Source organism: Rhinoderma darwinii, chromosome 13 (assembly GCF_050947455.1).
Source record: "Rhinoderma darwinii isolate aRhiDar2 chromosome 13, aRhiDar2.hap1, whole genome shotgun sequence".
Taxonomy (NCBI): Eukaryota; Metazoa; Chordata; class Amphibia; order Anura; family Rhinodermatidae; genus Rhinoderma; species Rhinoderma darwinii.
The window spans coordinates 7,982,486-8,001,137 of NC_134699.1; the positions used below are offsets into that span (position 1 = coordinate 7,982,486).

General features: G+C 41.3%; 1 protein-coding gene across 1 annotated transcript in view; it reads left to right on the top strand.

The window, feature by feature from the left end:
- The first annotated feature begins 11 nt into the window (after positions 1-11).
- Positions 12-18,652, top strand: part of OPRL1 (opioid related nociceptin receptor 1) — a 238,810-nt gene continuing 220,169 nt past the window's right edge. The window contains exons 1-2 of the mRNA XM_075846564.1: positions 12-135; positions 13,402-13,550. The gene's annotated coding sequence lies outside the window, so the exon portion shown is untranslated. The remainder of the gene's footprint in view (positions 136-13,401; positions 13,551-18,652) is intronic.

Consider the following 18,652-nt stretch of genomic DNA (forward strand, 5'->3'; position numbering starts at 1 on the left):
CTGTTTGGTCATGTGGGTAGTAATAGCCAATAGCGTTTCGCGGCTAGCGAGACTGATCTCTGCTGTTAGCGATGTGACGGAGTCTCCTCAGAGCTCAGGAATGTCCACGTCTGGCAATGTCAAGTGTATGCAGAGGTGGGCAAACGACTGACTCCATTATTACACCGCATAAATGAGAATATCTTTCGGATATATATCGACTTCTAGTTAGGTCCACTCGTGAAGTAATCACCTCATACATATTGCGTCCTTTATTATCTCCCACATGTAAAGAGTAGCGGCATAAGTTCTTGTGACGCTTATCATGGCGCTCTTGACACCGCTTCGTGGCATTGGTGGGTCCTCACTGTGCTGTGGTGATTTAGCGGTCTCACTGCTGCCACCCGCTTTTGCTGGACAGCCACAGGTAATTTTTATTTGAATATGTTCACACGCTGCAGTTTTTAACGCATTTCTCTGACTCAATTTTATGCTTGGGGGAAACGCAAAGAACAAAATTCTATGTAATTGCATTGAATGGTTGGATATTGCATTTGTACACCGTGCGGACTTCCACTGCATGTCCTTTGTGCATTTATTATAAGGTTTATGTACGTTTTATTCCCGTTGACATGAATAAAAAAAACAAGAATATCATTGAAAACTATTCCAAAAAAGTAATGTTTAAAATGCATAGAAACCGCAACAGCTTTGCGTTTTTAGTGCGGTTTTCTGTCGCTACGTGTGGTCGTTCCCTTTCGGTGCTGTAAGTCCTGTGTGGCGATCGTGACTAACATGGGGGCACCGTGGGTCAGGGGGTTTCTAGTTACTTTTCACCTGTGCCAAAGAAATGTCGGAGCATTTTAGATTAAGGGCAACAAAAAAAATTGCAATTAATGGCGGTCTTATAGTAAGAATGACCTTCGTTGCCCATAGCAACCCCATAACTTTTATATATTGGGCGCGGGCAAAATGAAAGCTCTGGTTGCTTTTGGCAACAAAGGACGTTCTTATAAGACCGCTTGATAATTCTCCCCCATTAATTGCAAATTTTTCTTGCCCTTAAATTAAAAAGGATCGACATTTCTTTGAGAAGACACAATCTATTCGGGTATGTTCACATGGGCTATTTTCAGCCGTTTTTCGGGCCGTAAACGCCTGAAAAACTGCTAAAAATGCGGGGGCTGAACGCCTCCAAACATCCGCCCATTGATTTCAATGGGAAAAACGGTGTTCCGTTCCCACGGGGTGTTTTTTTACGCGGCAGTTTTTAAAAATGCCCGTGCAAAAAAAAAACTTTTTGAGCTGTTTTTCATTGACTCAATAGAAAAACACAACACCTACTAAGGCCTCATGCACACGACCATAGCCATGTGCACGGCCGTGATTTTTGGGTCGGCCGGCAGCGGAGTGACAGCTGCGAGCCGTCTGCAAATCGCGGGCTGTGCACATGGCCGCGGCCATTATTTTCAATGAGCCCGGAATGCAGAACACGACCGTAATAAAGCTTGCCCGTTCTTTCTGCGGTCCGGGCTCCGGGGCCATGCACGGACCGTGAAAACCACGGTCGTGTGCATGGCCCCATAGGAATGAATGGGGCCGCAATTCTCCAGTGGATTTTCGGGGGAATTGCGGCCGCAAAAGCACGTTTGTGTGCAAGGGGCCTTAGATAGTTGGGTTAATACATGCATACGGCAACTCAAATGAACTGTGTGATATACGAATGTGAACATCTATATAAGAGATCACACGTGAACCATTATTAGCGAAAAATAGACAATGTTTTATTGAAAGACAAAACCGTTAAAAAGAAGTACCATTACCCATAGAGAGAGGATCCCCACATAGGTCGGGTCCCACAGCCTCTACAGTAAAGTGCAAATAGCGCATGCAAAGACTGGTACATCAGTAATACCACGAATATGGATAGAAACCATCCAAAGAAGAAGCTACGTGCGAAACGCGTGTTGGGGTTGATCGATCCCGCATTGTTCTGGTCTGTATGCCTCCATAATTGTACCTTTCCGCTGTCTGTTGTTTTATATTACTTTGCTTTTGGATGGTTTCTATCCATATTCGTGGTATTACTGATGTACCAGTCTTTGCATGCGCTATTTGCACTTTACTATAGAGGCTGTGGGACCCGACCTATGTGGGGATCGTCTCTCTATGGGTAATGCTACTGCCAATGTACTTATTTTTAACGGTTTTGTCTTTCAATAAAATATTGTCTATTTTTCGTTAATAATGGTTCATGTGTGATTTCTTACATTGGTGTTCAATAGAAAAAAAGCTCAAAAAACGCTGAAAATCAGGAGCTGTTTTCCCTTGAAAACAGCTCCGTATTTACAGCCGGTTTTTTGTTAAGCGTTTGAACATACCCTTAGGGTTCACATGTAGCGTAAATACTGCGGAATTTCCGCAATGGGTTTAGTTGCGGAAAATTGGCAGCATAATACGGTATCAGCAGATTGGATGAGATTTGAACAAATCTCCAAACGTTGCGTAAATGCGGAGCAGAAAAAACGATCAGAAATTGACCTGCATTGCGTTTTTTCAGTCCGCAGCATGTCAAAAGTATTTGCATAAATGCTGCTTTATTGTTGCAGGTTTTTCTTATTGAATTCAATGGGAGGTAAAACCCGCCCTTTTTTTATGGCGGAAAAGCAGGAATTCTGCCACAAAAAAAATGCAACACAGAAAAAAACAAATCTTAGGGCACACTTTTTTTGACGCGGAAAACGCGCCGAAAATGCCTCCTATTGATTTCAATGGGAGACGGAGACTTTTTTTTTTCCCCATGAGCAGAAAAAACGTCTCACGGGAAAAAGTGACATGCCCTACCTTCGGGCGTTTACGTCTCTGACCTCCCATTGACATCAATGGGTGGCAGAGAAAGCGTATCTCGCAGCATTTTTGCCCGCGGCGCTCAATGGCCGTGGGCAAAAAACGCGGCACACTGCGTGCAGGCAGATCAAAATTTGCCCCAAAATTCCAGACGGAATTTTGAGGCAGAATTTTCTGCCTGCAAAAAACTCTGTGTGAACATTATACTTAACCAGAATTCTGTGTTCCTTCATCCAGGCGGCCTCCTGGGATGAGGTTTCATCCCATGTGACTGCTGCAGTCAATTATAGGCGGCAGTGGTCACATGGGATGAAACGTCATTCCAGAGCTGCAGGACGTCAAGACGTTAGAGGGACGCGTCGCCATGGTAAGTATCACTTTGTTTTTTCTGTGCAGTTTTCCGCATCGGACATTACGGGCGAAAAACGTCATCACAATTTGGTGCGTTTTTTTGGCTGTAATTTCCTGTGGCGCACATGGAGGCATTTTTTATTTTTTTTTGCTCACAGTTTTAGCCGCTCGCAGAAAGACACTGACATGCTCTTTCTTCCCGCGGTTCTGTCTCAGACATTCCATTGAAATCAATGGCAGGCAGAGAAAGCGTTTTTTTTTTTTTTTTTGCAGCGTTTTCTGCCCGTGGCGCTTAATGGCATCGGCAAGAAAGCGCAGGCAGATTTTTTTTCTGCCTGCAAAATACTCAGTGTAAACAGGACCTTAGGGCTTTTTTAGACATGCGTAGTATACGCCCGTGTGACGGATGTTTTTTTAATGGCCGTCTCACGGACGCATGTATTTCAATGGAGCTGTTCACACAGCCGTTGTTTAAATTATTGAACCCCAAGAATGCCCCCCCGTCCTGGGAGTTAGTGGGAAAATAGTGTGGGATTTAATACACCCATTGCTGGACAAGGGTTATCACCTTTACGTGGATAACTTCTATACCAGCATCCCACTATTTAGGTGCCTTTCTGCCAGAAGTACTGTAGCATGCGGTACTGTGCGCAAAAATCAGAGAGGCCTCCCTAAAACACTGCTTAGCCAAAGCCTCAGAAGGGTTGAGAGCAGGGAACTATGCAGCGAGAACATGCTGTTTTGTCAAATATAAGGACAAGAGGGATGTCCTTATATTGACCACAATTGATGGCAGCGGCAGCACCCCTGTCCCGGAACGAGGTACCACCAGTGACCCAGAAGCCAAATTGCAACCTGGGCTACAATAAGTAGATCTCTCTGATCAAGTACTGAAGCCTTAGGGGGGATTCAGACGAACGTTGCGTTTTTGCGCGCGCAAAAAACGCGGCGTTTTGTGCGCGCAAAAACCACTTGACAGCTGCGTGTGTCATCCGTGTATGATGCGCGGCTGCGTGATTTTCGCGCAGCCGCCATCATAGAGATGAGTCTAGTCGACGTCAGTCACTGTCCAGGGTGCTGAAAGAGTTAACTGATCGGCAGTAACTCTTTCAGCACCCTCGACAGTGAATGGCGATCACAATATTGAGAAACCTGTTAAAAAAAAAAAAGAAAAAGTTCGTACTTACCAAGAACTTCCCTCCCGGCCGTTGCCTTGGTGACTCGTCCTTGGTGACGCGCCTCTCGACATCGGGCCCCACCTCCCTGGATGACGTGGCAGTCCATGTGACCGCTGCAGCCTGTGATTGGCTGGAGCTGTCACTTGGACTGAATTGTCATCCCGGGAGGTCAGACTGGAGGAAGAAGCCGGGAGTTATCGGTAAGTCAGAACTTCTTTTTTTTTTTTTTTTTTTTTACACGTTCATGTATATTGGGATTGGAAGTAACCGTCCAGGGTGCTGAGAACCACGCGGCCCGCACGGACCCAATACACGTTCGTGTGAATCCCCCCTTAAGGTATGTGCACATGAGAACTGGCTTTTACGTCTGAAAAGACACTGTTTTCAGGAGAAAACGGCTGCGTAGTTTGACGTAAAAGCTCCTCGCATTATGCGAGGCGTCTTTGACGCCCGTAATCTTGAGCTGTTCTTCATTGACTTCAATGAAAAACGTCTCAAATTACGTTTCAAAGAAGTGCCCTGCATATAATGTATATAAGTGTCCTGCATATAATGTATATAAGTGTCCTGCACTTCTTTGACGAGGCAGTCATTTTACGCGTCGTCGTTTGACAGCTGTCAAACGACGACGCGTAAATTACTTGTCGTCGGCACAGTACGTCGGCAAACCCATTCAAATGGGCAGATGTTTGCCGATGTATTGTAGCCCTATTTTCAGGCGCAAATCGAGGCATAATACGCCTCGTTTACGCCTGAAAATAGGTCGTGTGAACCCAGCCTTATAGTGCCCTACGGAAAACAAAGACATGGTACAAAAAGCTGGCCGTGCACATTATACAGATGGCATTGTATAATGCTTATGTACTATCCCTATGTGCAGGCCGGACAGGGGCATTCCTTAACTTTCAAGAGGTGGTGATCAAGGCACTTCTATTTGGGGAACCAGGCAGGGGAGGGCCCAAGCACATCTGCTGGTAGCGATAGTCCACGTATTATACCAGGGCAACATTTCCCCAATGAAGTGCCACAAATTGCAAAGAAGGGAAGGACACAAAAAAGGTGCAGTGTGTGTTCCAAAAGGGGAAAAAGAAAAGACACTATTTACCACTGTGAAACCTGCCCCGAAAAACCAGGCCTGTGTATCAAGGATTGCTTCAAAGAGTACCATACATCCATAAATTAGTAATTTCATGCTTCATTAACCCCTTTATTATACCAAAAGCAACATTGCGTCCACACACATATCCAGCTAAATCCTAGATCCAAAAGTCAAATGGCGCTTCTGAGCCCTGTCATGTGGGGTCACTTTTGTAAGGTTTGCTCTATTTTGGCCCCTCAGGTTCTTTGCACATGTGACATGGCCTCCCAAAACTATCCCTGTCAAATTTGAGCTCCAAATGGTGTTCTTTCCCTTCTGAGCTCTGTCGTGTGTCCAAACAGCCGTTTATGACCACATGTGGGGTATTGTTTTACTCGGGAGAAATTGCTTTACAAATTTTGTGGAGCTTTTTCTCCTTTAGTCCTCGTGGAAATGAGAAAAAATAATCTGAACCTACATTTTCTTTGAAAAAAATGTAGATTTTAATTTTCATGGCCTACTTCCAAAAATTTCTGCAAAAAAGCTGTGGGGTCAAAATGCTCACTATACCCCTAGATATTTTCCTCCAAAGGGTGTAGTTTCCAAAATGGGGTCACTTGTGGGGGGTTTCCACTGTTTTGACCCCCCCCATGGGGCTTTGCAAATACAACATGGCCTCCGCAAACTATTCCTGCTAAATATGGGCTCCAAAAGCCAAATAGCGCTCTTTCCCTTCTCAGCCCTGCCGTGTGTCCAAACAGCCATTTATGACCACATGTGGGGTATTGTTTTACTCAGGAGAAATTGCTTTACAAATGTTGTGGAGCTTTTTCTTCTTTAGTCCTCGTGGAATTGAGAAAATATTAGCTAAACCTACATTTTCTTTGAAATGCTCACTATACCCCTAGATAATTTCCTTAAGGGGTGTAGTTTCCAAAATAGCGCCAAAATTGTGGGGGGTTTCCACTGTTTTGGCACTGCAAGAGCCCTGCAAACTTGACATGGTGCCTAAAATATTTTCTAATAAAATGGAGGCCCCAAAATCCACTAGGTACTCCTTTGCTTCTGAGGCCGGTGCTTCAGTCCATAAGCACACTAGGGTTACATGTTGGATATTTCCTAAAACGGCAGAATCTGGGCAATAAGTATTGAGTTGCATTTATTTGGTAAAACCTTCTGTGTTACAAAAAAAAAAAAAATGGAGTAAAAATGAATTTCTGCAAAAAAATATGAAATTTGTAAATTTCACCTTTGCTTTAATTCCTGTGAAACGTCTAAAGGGTTGATACACTTTCTAAATGCTGTTTTGAATACTTTGAGGGGTGCAGTTTTTAAAATGGGGTGACTTGTGGGGGTTTGTATTGTGTAGGCCCCTCAAAACCACTTCACAACTGAACTGGCCCCTGTAAAAATGGCCTTTTGAAATTTTCTTGAAAATGTGAGAAATTGCTGCTAAAGTTCTAAGCCTTGTAACGTCCTAAAGAAATAAAAGGATGTTCAAAAAATTATGCCAATCTAAGGCCTTATTTACACGAGCGTGTGCGTTTTGCGCACGCAAAAAACTCGGCGTGTTGCGTGCGCAAAAGGCACTTAACAGCTCCGTGTGTCATCAGTGTATGATGTGCGGCTGCGAGATTTTCTCGCAGCCGCCATCATTATGACACTCCGTTTGGATGTTTGTAAACAGAAAAGCACGTGATGCTTTTCTGTTTACATTCAGAGTTTGATAGCTGTTGCGCGAATCACGCAGTTCGCACGGAAGTGCTTCCGTGTGGCATGCGTGGTTTTCACGCACCCATTGATTTCAATGGGTACGTGATGCGCGAACAATGCACAAAGATAGGACATGATGTGAGTTTTACGCAACGCACTCGCGCTGCGCAAAATTCACGCACTGTCTGCACTGCCCCATAGACTAATAAAGGTGCGTGAAAAACGCGGAGAAAACAGCCTCTGATTTTCATGTGTTTTCGAAGCTAAAAATGAAGCTGCTTTTAATTTGGAGCTTCTTTTGAGGTGTTTTACGTAGTATTCAATGGAAAATCGGCTCCAAAAAACGCCTCAATATGTGACATGCACGTCTTTTTACGCTCCGTTTTTTAAAACAGCGGTGTAAAAAGACGCCCTGTATGAACTAAATGCTGTTTTCCCCATTCATTTCAATGGGCAGATGTTGGTAGGCATCAGCTTCAGTTTTTCCAGGTATTTTTCGACCTGTAAACGCCCCAAAATACGCCTGAAAACACTGCGTGTGAACATACCCTGACAGAAAAGCAGCGATTCCGAAGCATAAATTGACGTTCTGTGGATATGAAAGCCGCACCACAGAACGCTTTGTGCACTACTTTTCTGAGGTTTTTTTCTCCACAGAGTGTGGCTGAGATTTGCAGAAATCTCATCCACTTTGCTGCTACTATAAATACTGCAACATTTTTGCACAGAATTCTGTTGCAGGAATATTCTTCAGCGTATCCTACCTGTGGGAACATACCCTAATGGTATCCATTAAACGGATACGTCATGAACTCGGATCAAGAAAGTTCATGAGGTATCCGTTGAACGGATACTATTATAGTCTATGGGTGTCACTATTAGGGTATGTTCACACTGAATGTTTTCAGGCGTATTTCAGGGCAGAAGGCGTACAAACATCTGCCCATTTATTTCAATGGGAAATACGGATTTCTGTTCTGACGGGGTGTTTTTTTACGCCTCGTTTTCCAAAAACGGCACGTAAAAAGACGCCCGCGAAAAAAAAAGTACATATCACTTCTTGGGACGTTTTTGGAGCTATTTTTAATTGACTCTATAGAAAAACCGCTCCAGAAACGCTGCGAAAATCAGGAGCTGGTTGCCCTTGAAAACAGCTCTGTATTTTCAGATGTTTTTGGTTAAGCGTGTGAACATACCCTTAGTCTGTTAAAACTGGAAGACTATGAAAGGCTATAAAAACGCCCATGACGTATCCGTTAAACGTAAATCTGTGACATATGCCAAACAGAGGGTTTCATCACCCATAGGTTCCCGTGTTAAAAAAACCCGAAAACCTTTATCGTACGATGTACAGTTTTATGCGGCATCTGGCAGGATGGAAAAGCATAGTCTACTACGTTATTCCAGTCTTGAAAAAAAAAAAAAATAAGTATGCTGACGGAGGCTAAAAGGACACTCTTGGCCTCCGTTGGGCTAATAAAGTCCTATGGACATGTTTGGCGTGTACGTCGGGAGCTTTCTAGGCGTACATGCTAAACGGACATTACAAAGGTGATGTGAACAGGGTTTTATACAAACTGAGTCTTTTGGGTTTTTTGTGCTTAAATTATATTCTGTTCATATTAAGGAAACTTAAAAATAATATAATTTTAATAATTCGTTAGGGATGGGTCAGGACACCAATAATGAAACACAGAAAAAAAAAAATGAAAAACATAATATCAGTCTCCTAAGTTTAATTAACAAGATTTCAGATATTCTTTCCATATTCTGTTCTGCTTTTGTTCCATTAAATTAATTTCACTTTGCTGATACATAATTTTAATAAATCTGAGTTAGAATCTATTCATGTACAATATTAGTGGATGCCGTTTGCCAGCCATACAATTACAGCCTTGTCTCTTCCAGTACATCCAGCTGAATAGCAGGAGATATGGGACAATTTCCCTGAAATGAGGATATTGTTTATGTGACAGGCACCAGGCTTTTTAATAGAGCTGTTCAGCTCAGCAGAGGACACTGGTGAAACCCTCTCCTGGAAACTAATAATGTGCCTTGCTGAGGTGAGATATTATCTATTAATGAAGAAAAGAAAGTTCCATGTTGCTTTTAAGGCACATGGCTTTCTGCTCATGTTCACACGGTATATTCAGGCTAGGAAATTCAAGACTGATTTCAAGAGAACACAGCCTCTGAATCCAGGCGTTTTTTATACCCGTTTTTTTTCTAAGCGTTTTATTTCTACAATAGTTTTTACAGTATATTTTGAGGCGTATTTTCAAAGCGTTTTTTGTCGGGTCAATGAGAAATCAACTTTTAAAATGCTTTAATAAGTGACCTGTTACTACTTTTTTACGAAGCATGTTTTTACAAGGCAATTAAGTCAGCAGCGTAAAAAGCCTCATATATGAACTACAAATTGAATTTTCCAATTGAAATCAATGGAAAGCTGTTTGCAGGTGTATTTCGGAGGATATACGAGCATTATACACTCTGAAATATGCCTCAAAATATGTTGTGTGAACATGGCCTTAACCCCTTCCCGCCGGATCATGTATATAAACGTCATTAAAATCGGTGTCTTACCGCATTTTGACGTTACTGTACGTCATGGAGATGAAGCTGGCTCAGGAGCTGAGCCAGCGACATCACCACTGGGTGACAGCTGTATGTTACAGCTGGCACCCTAAGGTATCGGCCAGGACCGGAGCTAGCCTCATGTGAGGAGTTAATAGCCACGGGCACCCCAGCAATGTGATCGCTGGGTTGCCGGTGGCTGCAAAGGCGATCGGAGGGCTAATGCTTACCTCCCGATCAGCCTGTAACGGAATCCTCCTATGCCCCGTCGTCGGCGGGGCCCAGGAGGCTTCCGGTACCATCGGCAAGATGGCGCCGGCTCAGCTTCCGGCTCAGAAGCTGAGCTGGCGTCATCAGCAGTGGGTGTCTGCTGTATGTTACAGCGGACACCCCGATCTATCGCCAGGAACCGGAGCTAGCTCCGATTCCTGGCATTAACCCCTTCGATGCAGCGATCGATTGTGATCGCTGCATCCTAGAGGTTTGTAGAAAATCGGCAGCCTTGCCATGCGATGGAAAGGCTGGCGACTGCTACCATGGCAACAGGAGCCCTAACAATGGACTCCTGTCTGCCATTACGTAAGCTGATTAGGCCCCGCCCAGAGGCGGAGCCTTATCGGCTTGCTGTCAGTGAACAACTGACAGTTCCAATACATTGCACTACATAGGTAGTGCAATGTATTAGAACATCAAACAAACAGTTGGACATTCAAGTCCCCTAGTGGGACTAAAGAAAAGTGTAAAAAAAAGTGTAAAAAAAGTAAAAATAAAAGTTGGAAAACATACAATAAAAGTTTCAAATAATAACACAAAACACAATCACCCTTTTTCCCTTATCAAGTCATTTATTATTGAAAAAAATAATAAAGCCATACATATTTGGTATCGCAGCGACCGTAACGACCTGAACTATAAAAATATTATGTTATTTATCCAGCACAGTGAACGCCGTAAAAAAAACAACTCAAAAACACTGCCATAATTACTGTTTTTTTGGTCACGGTCTTTCAAAAATTGAAATAAAAAGTGATCAAAAAGTCGCATGTATCCAAAAATGGTACCGATAAAATCTATACCTCGTCTCGCAAAAAACAAGCCCTCACACAGCTCCATCGATGAAAAAATGTAAAAGTTATGGCTCTCACAACTTGTCGACAGAAAAAATACATTCTCTTTCCAAAAGTAATTTTATTGTGCAAAAAGTTATAAAAAAGTTCTATAAATTTGGTATCGCCGGAATCTTACTGATCCGCAGAATAAAGGTAACATGTAGTTTATAACGTACGGTGAACGGTGTATATAAAAAAAAAAGTGCCACAAGCTGGTCACGACATCTCTTAATAAATGCCTTGAGGGGTGCAGTTTCCAAAATGGGGTCACTTCTCAGGGGTTTCTTTTATTATTTCACATCAAAGCCTCTTGAATTGTGAACCAATACTTTATAAGTCGCCAAATTAGACCTCAATTTTACATGGTACTCTTTCACTCCTGAGCCCTGTCGAATGTCCAGGCAAAAGATTAGGGCCACATGTAAGGTGATTCTAAAACAGGGAAACACCGCATAATAATTGAGAGCTGTCTTGTAATGGTGGCACAAGCCGGGCACCACATATTGGCGTATCTTAGGAAAAATTCCCATTTTCATTCTCCCACATCGTGTGAACACGAATTTCTGCAAAACACCTGTGGGGTTAACATGCTCACTACACCCCTAGGTGAATACCTTGAGGGTGTTGTTTCCAAAATGGGGTCACTTCTGGGGGGGATCCACTGTTTTGGTCCCACAGGGACTTTGCAAATGCAACATAGCGACCAGAAACCAAATGCAGCAAAATCTGTACACCAAAAGCAAATGGCGCTCCTTCCCTTCTGAGCCCTGCCGTGTGCCCAAACAGCATTTTACGACCACGTGTGGGGTATTGCCGTACTCCAGAGAAGTTGCTTTACAAGCGTTGGGGTTCTTTTTTTCCTTTATTTGTTGAGAAAATTAAAAATTTGGAGCTAAAGCTACGTCTTATTGAAGAAAAAGGATTTTTTTTATTTTCACTGCCCAATTCTAATAAAATCTATGAAACACCTGTGGGGGCAAAATGCTCACTACACCCCTAGATGGATTACTCAAGGGGTGTAGTTTTCTCAATGGAGTCACTTTTTTGGCGTTTTCACTGTTTTGGTACCTCAGGGGCTTTGCAAATGCGACATGGCCTGCGCAAACCATTCCTGCTAAATTTGAGCTCCAAAAGCCAAATGGCGCTCTTTCCCTTCTAAGCTCCGCCGTGTGTCCAAACATCCGTTTATAACCACATGTGGGGTATTGTTTTACTCGGGAGAAATTGCTTTACAAATGTTGTGGTGCTTTTTCTCCTTTAGTCCTCGTGGAAATTAGAAAAAATTAGCTAAACCTACATAATCTTGGAAAGAATGATGATTTTTATTTTCACGGCCTACTTCCAATAATTTCTGCAAAAAAACCTGCGGGGTCAAAATGCTCACTATACCCCTAGATAATTTCCTCAAGGGGTGTAGTTTCCAAAATGGTGTCACTTTTGGTGGATTTCCACTGTTTTGGCACCGAAAGAGCCCTTGAAACCTGACATGGTGCCTAAAATATTTTCTAATAAAAAGGAGGCCCAAAATCCACAAGGTGCTCCTTTGCTTCGGAGGCCGGTGGTTCAGTCCATTACCACACTAGGGCCACATGTGTGATATTTATAAAAACTGCAGAATCTGGGCAATAAATATTGAGTTGCGTTTCTCTGGTAAAAACTTGTGTGTTACAAAAAAAATAGAATAAAAATGAATTTCTGCAAAAAAAAATGAAATTTGAAAATTTCACCTCTACGTTGCTTTAATTCCTGTGAAACGTTTAAAGGGTTAAGAAACTTTCTAAATGCTGTTTTGAATACTTTGAGGGGTGAAGATTTTAAAATGGGGTGACTTTTTGGCGGTTTCTAATATATAAGGCCCTAAAAGCCGCTTCACAACTGAACTGGCCCCTGTAAAAATAGCCTTTTGAAATTTTCTTGAAAATGTGAGAAATTGCTGCTAAAGTTCTAAGCCTTGTGACGTCATAGAAAAATAAAAGGACGTTCAAAAAACGATGCCAATCTAAAGTAGACATATGGGGGATGTTAATTAGCAACAATTTTGTGTGGTATAACTGCCTGTCTTACAAGCAGACACATTTACATTTAGAAAAATGCTAATTTTTGCAATTTTTCACCAAATTTTGGTGTTTTTCACTGGTAAATATTGAATTTATCGACCACATTTTTCCACTATCATAAAGTCCAATGTGTCACGAGAAAACAATCTCAGAATCGCTTTGATAGGTTAAAGGCGTTCCGGAGTTATTACCACATAAAGTGAAATATGTCAGATTTGAAAAAATGGGTCTGGTCCTGAAGGCCAAAATGAGCTTGGTCCTGAAGGGGTTAAAGGCACTGTAAACCTTTGGAAATTGTTTATTTATTTATTTTTTTTTCTAAATAACTTTTTAATTAGAATTTTTTTTAAATACCCATTTGAGATATAGCTTCTACGTATCCCGTATCCTGGATACATAGAAGCTGTATCTTGCGCTCAAACCTGAATCTGTCAGGTCAGCGGGACTGGCAGCTTCGATGAGGTGGCGTAAGGAAGAGCAATGTGTCTGATATGCAAACCTTTATTTTTTAGATCACTATCGCTACCAGGATATATGGACTGTTTAAAAGGCATAGCTGTACCCGCTATTCAAGCCGTGTTAGAGAACCTGGAAGATGTCTTAATCCTATGTGACCTTTCCGTTTGCTAAAGCCCTATAATCGGACTAATCTTTGCAAAAGGTAAAAACTATAATTTAAATTGGACAAATACTGAAGACATGCAGAAATGTTCATTGAGTGCCTTTTTAGTTCTATCATATTGCATCTAATATGGCATATATCTATGTTTTAACACAAGTTTGGCTTTCACATTCCACTATTTAATGATGTCTGTATACAACAGTTTTTCTCTCATTAGATATATCTGGGCAATCCACGGTCACCGCTCATTATAAATCTCTTTCCCAAGTCCCCACTTGCCATATGTTGTAATTAAGAGGCCTTAATGATTGGTAGCAAGGAAAACTGAATTTGTGGTGCTATTAATGGGTTCTAGAGATTACATAGAAGATGAAGAATCTACACTATTGATTGAGTTATTACCAGATAATTAGACCCCTTGTTATTATGACCATTATGTTCCTACGTCAAAAGTGAATCTATAAAATCCTGAATAGTTGACCTTTTAGACCATTCTAACCTGTGTATCTCCTGTCTAGTTCATTGGCAAGGACAATGTCAGGATGGTGGATGACACTTTCTGCAAACTGATCTCATTAGGATTAGTGTTAACGCATAACAACCTTTAAAGGATATGTACAAATTTGAAATCGTGTTTTTTTTAAAATAAAAATGTATATCCGTGTGATTGATGCAACTTTCAAAATGCTTTTTATAAAAAAATTTACTTTTTGAGATGCAAATGATTTTGTATTATGTATAGCGAGCAGCTGAAGACCCGAATCCATCAGGTTATGAACTTAGATGTGACCGATAGCAGCTCGATCCTGCGTGTCAGAGACAGTCAGTCCCGCGAACCTGACGGATTCAGGTCTTAGCGCTAGATACAGCTGCTCTGTATACAGAATGCAAAGCAGCTATATCTCAAAGTAACATTTTTTTAATAAAAAGTATTTTGAAAGTTGCACCAATCACAATAGACCTTTTTATTTTAACCCCTTCCCGCCGCAGCCCTTTTTCAGATTTTCATTTTCAGTTTTTTCCTCCCCACCTTCTAAAAGCCATAACTTTTGTATTTTTCCATCGATATTGTCCTAGGAGGGCTTGATTTTTGCGGGTACAAGTTGTAGTTTTTCATAGCACCATCTATTGTGCCATATAATGTACTAGGAAACGGGGAAAAAAATTATTTGTGGGGTAGAAAATGAAAAAAAAAAAGTGATTCCTCCATTGTTTTTTGTGCTTCGTTTTTACGGAATTCACTGTGCAATTAAAACAACATGTTAACTTTATTCTGTGGGTCAAAACAATTACGGCGATACCAAATATATATATAGTTTTTTTTCTAGATTTTACTACTTTTACAAGTAAAAACCTAAGTGTAAAAAAGAAAATGTATTTTGTGTCTCCAAATTCCGAAAGCCATAGCTTTTTATATTCTTTCTGTCGATTTTAAGTGGTATGAGGGCTTAGTTTTTGCGGGATTAGCTGTAGTTTTTAATGATACTATTTTGGGGTACATGCGACGTTTTGATCACTTTTTTTTTTTATTTCATTTTTTTGGGCGAGATGAGGTGACCAAGAAATATATTCTAGCGTTTAAAATTTGTTATTTTTTTTTACGGCATTTACTGTGCGGGTTAAATAATGATATATTGTAATAGTTCAGACTTTTACGGGTGCGGCGATACCAATTATGTTTATTTTATTTATTTTTTACTATCCTCTAGGGGGGAAATGGGAAACGGGGGTTTTTTTAACTTGATTTTTTTTTTTAATTTTTTTTTTTTTTTAGTAAAGCTATTTTACTAATTGTTATTTTTTTTATTAGTCCCCCTAGGGGACTTCAACCAGCGATCGTTAGATCGCTTGCACTATGTACTGCAATACTAATGTATTGCAGTATATCGTGATTCTGACAGGCCTGAGGCAGGGCTTAATAGGTGCACAAAGATGGTGGACCAGGGGGCCTTCATTAGGCCCCCAGGCAGCCATAGAAAACATTGCCACCCCGCGATTGCATTGCGGGGGGCACGATGAGCTATTAGAGGGGGTTGCACCCTCTTTCTAACGATTTTTAAATGCTGCGGTTGCTATTGCCCGCGGCATTTAACGAGTTAAACTAACGGGATCGCGCACGAGCGCGATCCCGCTCCTTACCCTGAAGTGTCGGCTGTAACATACAGCCGACACCGGCATTGTTCACGGAGTGAACCCGCTCCATACTTCCCCATACCCGATTTTGGCGTATGGATACATCAAATGTCGGAGAGGGGTTAAAAAAACAAAATATTTCAACTGTTAAATAGCCTTTAAAAGTAGTCTTATTTCAATGTGAAGAAAAAGTTTCTTTCCTATTTTCTTTGATGTAAATTGCTCCACTTTATTAACTCTTTCATGCCGACAATCTGTATATTCACGTCCTTTTCGCACATACCCCGTGCAGCCAGGGCGTGAATATACAGATCACTGTTCCAGCCGGCATAGCGCTGTGAAAAGCGCTCGGATGCCGGCTGTGTCAGTGTCCGCGGCTCCCCAGCAAACTGTTCTCTGACAGCCGAACCGATTTGGTTCGGCTGCAGAGAATATGATCACTGTCATTAACCACTTCCTTACCGCCCACTATAAATTCACGTCGGCGCTTGCTGGGATTTGTGCAGCGGCGACGTGAATTCACAGTGGGAGTTAAAAGTGCGATCCGGGTGCCTCAGAGTAGCGGTGACACCCGGATCGCGCTGTTAACCCCTGCCTCTGGTCCAGGAGACCTGACCGGGACCTGATTGGTTCAGGTCCCGATCATGTGATCGCAGGGAAAGTTTGTTGTAGCAACAAACTGGAAAGTTTGCTGCTACAACAAACTTTGCCCAGGACCGATTGCGGGTGCTGCCGTCAGGTGCATGGCAAAACCGGAAGCCATACAACAGCCTCCGGTCTGCCATTCACGGAAGCCTATGAGGACCAGCTGATCCTCATAGGCTTCCTGTCAGTGTGACTGTCAGCGTCACACTGACCGTTTATAACACGTTACACTACCTAGGTAGTGTAATGTATTATAGCAGCCATCAGTGCTGCAGGTCTTCAAGTAAAAAAAAAGTAAGTAATAAAAATGTTTTATAAAAGTGTAAAAACAAGTTATAAGTTGCAAAAACCAAAAATGCTTTTTTTCCTATAAGTCTATTATGGGAAAAAAAATAAAACGTTAAAACTGTACACATATTTGGTATCACCGCGTTCGTAACGCCCCCAACTATATTTTTCCCGCACGGTGAACACTGCAAAAAATAATCACAACAATACTAGCATCACAAATTTTTTTTTTTGTCGTCACCCCTCCCAAAATATAGAATAAAAAGTGATCAAAAATTTGCATGTACCCCAAAATAATACCAATAAAAACTACAACCTGTCCCGCAAAAAACAAGCCCGTACACCGCTTTTTTGACTGAAAAATAATAATAATTGCGGCACAAAGTCAATAATTTTATAGAAAAGTGTTTTTAGTGTGCAAACGCCACAAAACATAAAAAAAGATATACATATGGTATCGCCGTAATCGTACCGACCTGCAGAATAAAGTAAAATGTCATTTATAGCGCACGGTGAGTAAAGGAGAAAAACATTGTCAAAATGTATGTTTTTTTTAGTCACTTTGCTTGCCCAAAAAATCTAATAAAAAGTGATCAAAAAAATCACATGTACCCTAAAATGGTACAGATTGTATCGTAACAAATAAGCCCTCGCACGGCTCAGGTGGAGAAAAAAAAAAAAAAGTTCTGGCGCTCAGAATATAGCGACAGAAATTGTGCAGTGTCTCTAAAAGCAAATCGGATTGGGCACCATTTATCATTGCGACACCGGCCACACCTCTATGAATTATTTATTTACCCCATTATTATACCCTATTATTATGCCCTGATGTACTCTGCCCAGCTTACATATGCCCCCACATTATAAACTGAAATACCAGCAAAACCCCAAACAACTACTAGTAAGCAAAATCTGTGCTCCAAAAGCCAAATGGCGCTCCTTCCGTTCTGAGCTCTGCCGTGGGTCCAAACAGCAGTGTATTACCACATATGGGGTATTGCCGTAATCGGGAGAAATAGCTTTACAAGTTTTGGGGTGCTTTTTATTCTTTATTCCTTGTAAAAAAAAAAATTTTTTTTTCATTTTCACAGACATATTCCAATAAATATAGCAAAAGACCTGTCGGGTCAAGATGCTAACTATACCCCTAGATAATTTCCTTGAGGTGTGTAGTTTCCCAAACCACTTTTGGGGAGATTCCACTGTTTTGGCACCACCTCTTCAAACCTGACACGGTGCCTAAAATATATTCTAAAAAAAGGAGACCCCAAAATCCTCTAGGTGCTCCTTTGCTTCTGAGGCTGGTGCTTCAGTTCATTATCATACTAGAGCCACATGTGGGATATTTCTAAAAACTGAAGAATCTGGGCAATAAATATTGAGTTGCATTTCTCGGGTAAAACCTTCTGTGTTACAGAAAAAAATGTATTACAAATGAATTTCGCCCAAAAAAAATAAAAAAATTTGTAAATTTCACCTCTACTTTGCTTTAATTCCTGTGAAACGCCTAAAGGGTTAATACATTTTTTGAATTCTGAATGCTGTTTTGAATACTTTGAGGGGTGCAGTTTTTAAAATGGGGTGATTTATGGGGTCTATCTAGTACATAAAGCCCTCAAAGCCACTTCAGAACTGAACTGGTCCTTGGCAAAATAACCTTTTGAAATTTTCTGGAAAATGTGAGAAATTGCTGCAAAAGTTCTAAGCCTTGTAACGTCCTAGAAAAATAAAAGGACGTTAAGAAAACAATGCAAATATAAAGTAGACATGGGGGATGTTAATTGGCAACAATTTTGTGTGGTAATACTATCTGTTTTACAAGTAGATTACATTTAAAATTTGAAAAATTATCATTTTTGCACATTTTCTTTACATTTTGTCGTTTTTCACAAATAAGCTATGAATTTATTGACCAAATTTTTACACTAACTTAAAGTACAATATGTCACGAGAAAACAATCCCTGAATCGCTTGGATAGGCAAAAGCATTCCAGAGTTATTACCACATAAAATGACATGTCAGATTTGAAAAAATGGGGCTGGTCATTGAGGCATTGAGGACCCTTGGTCCTGAA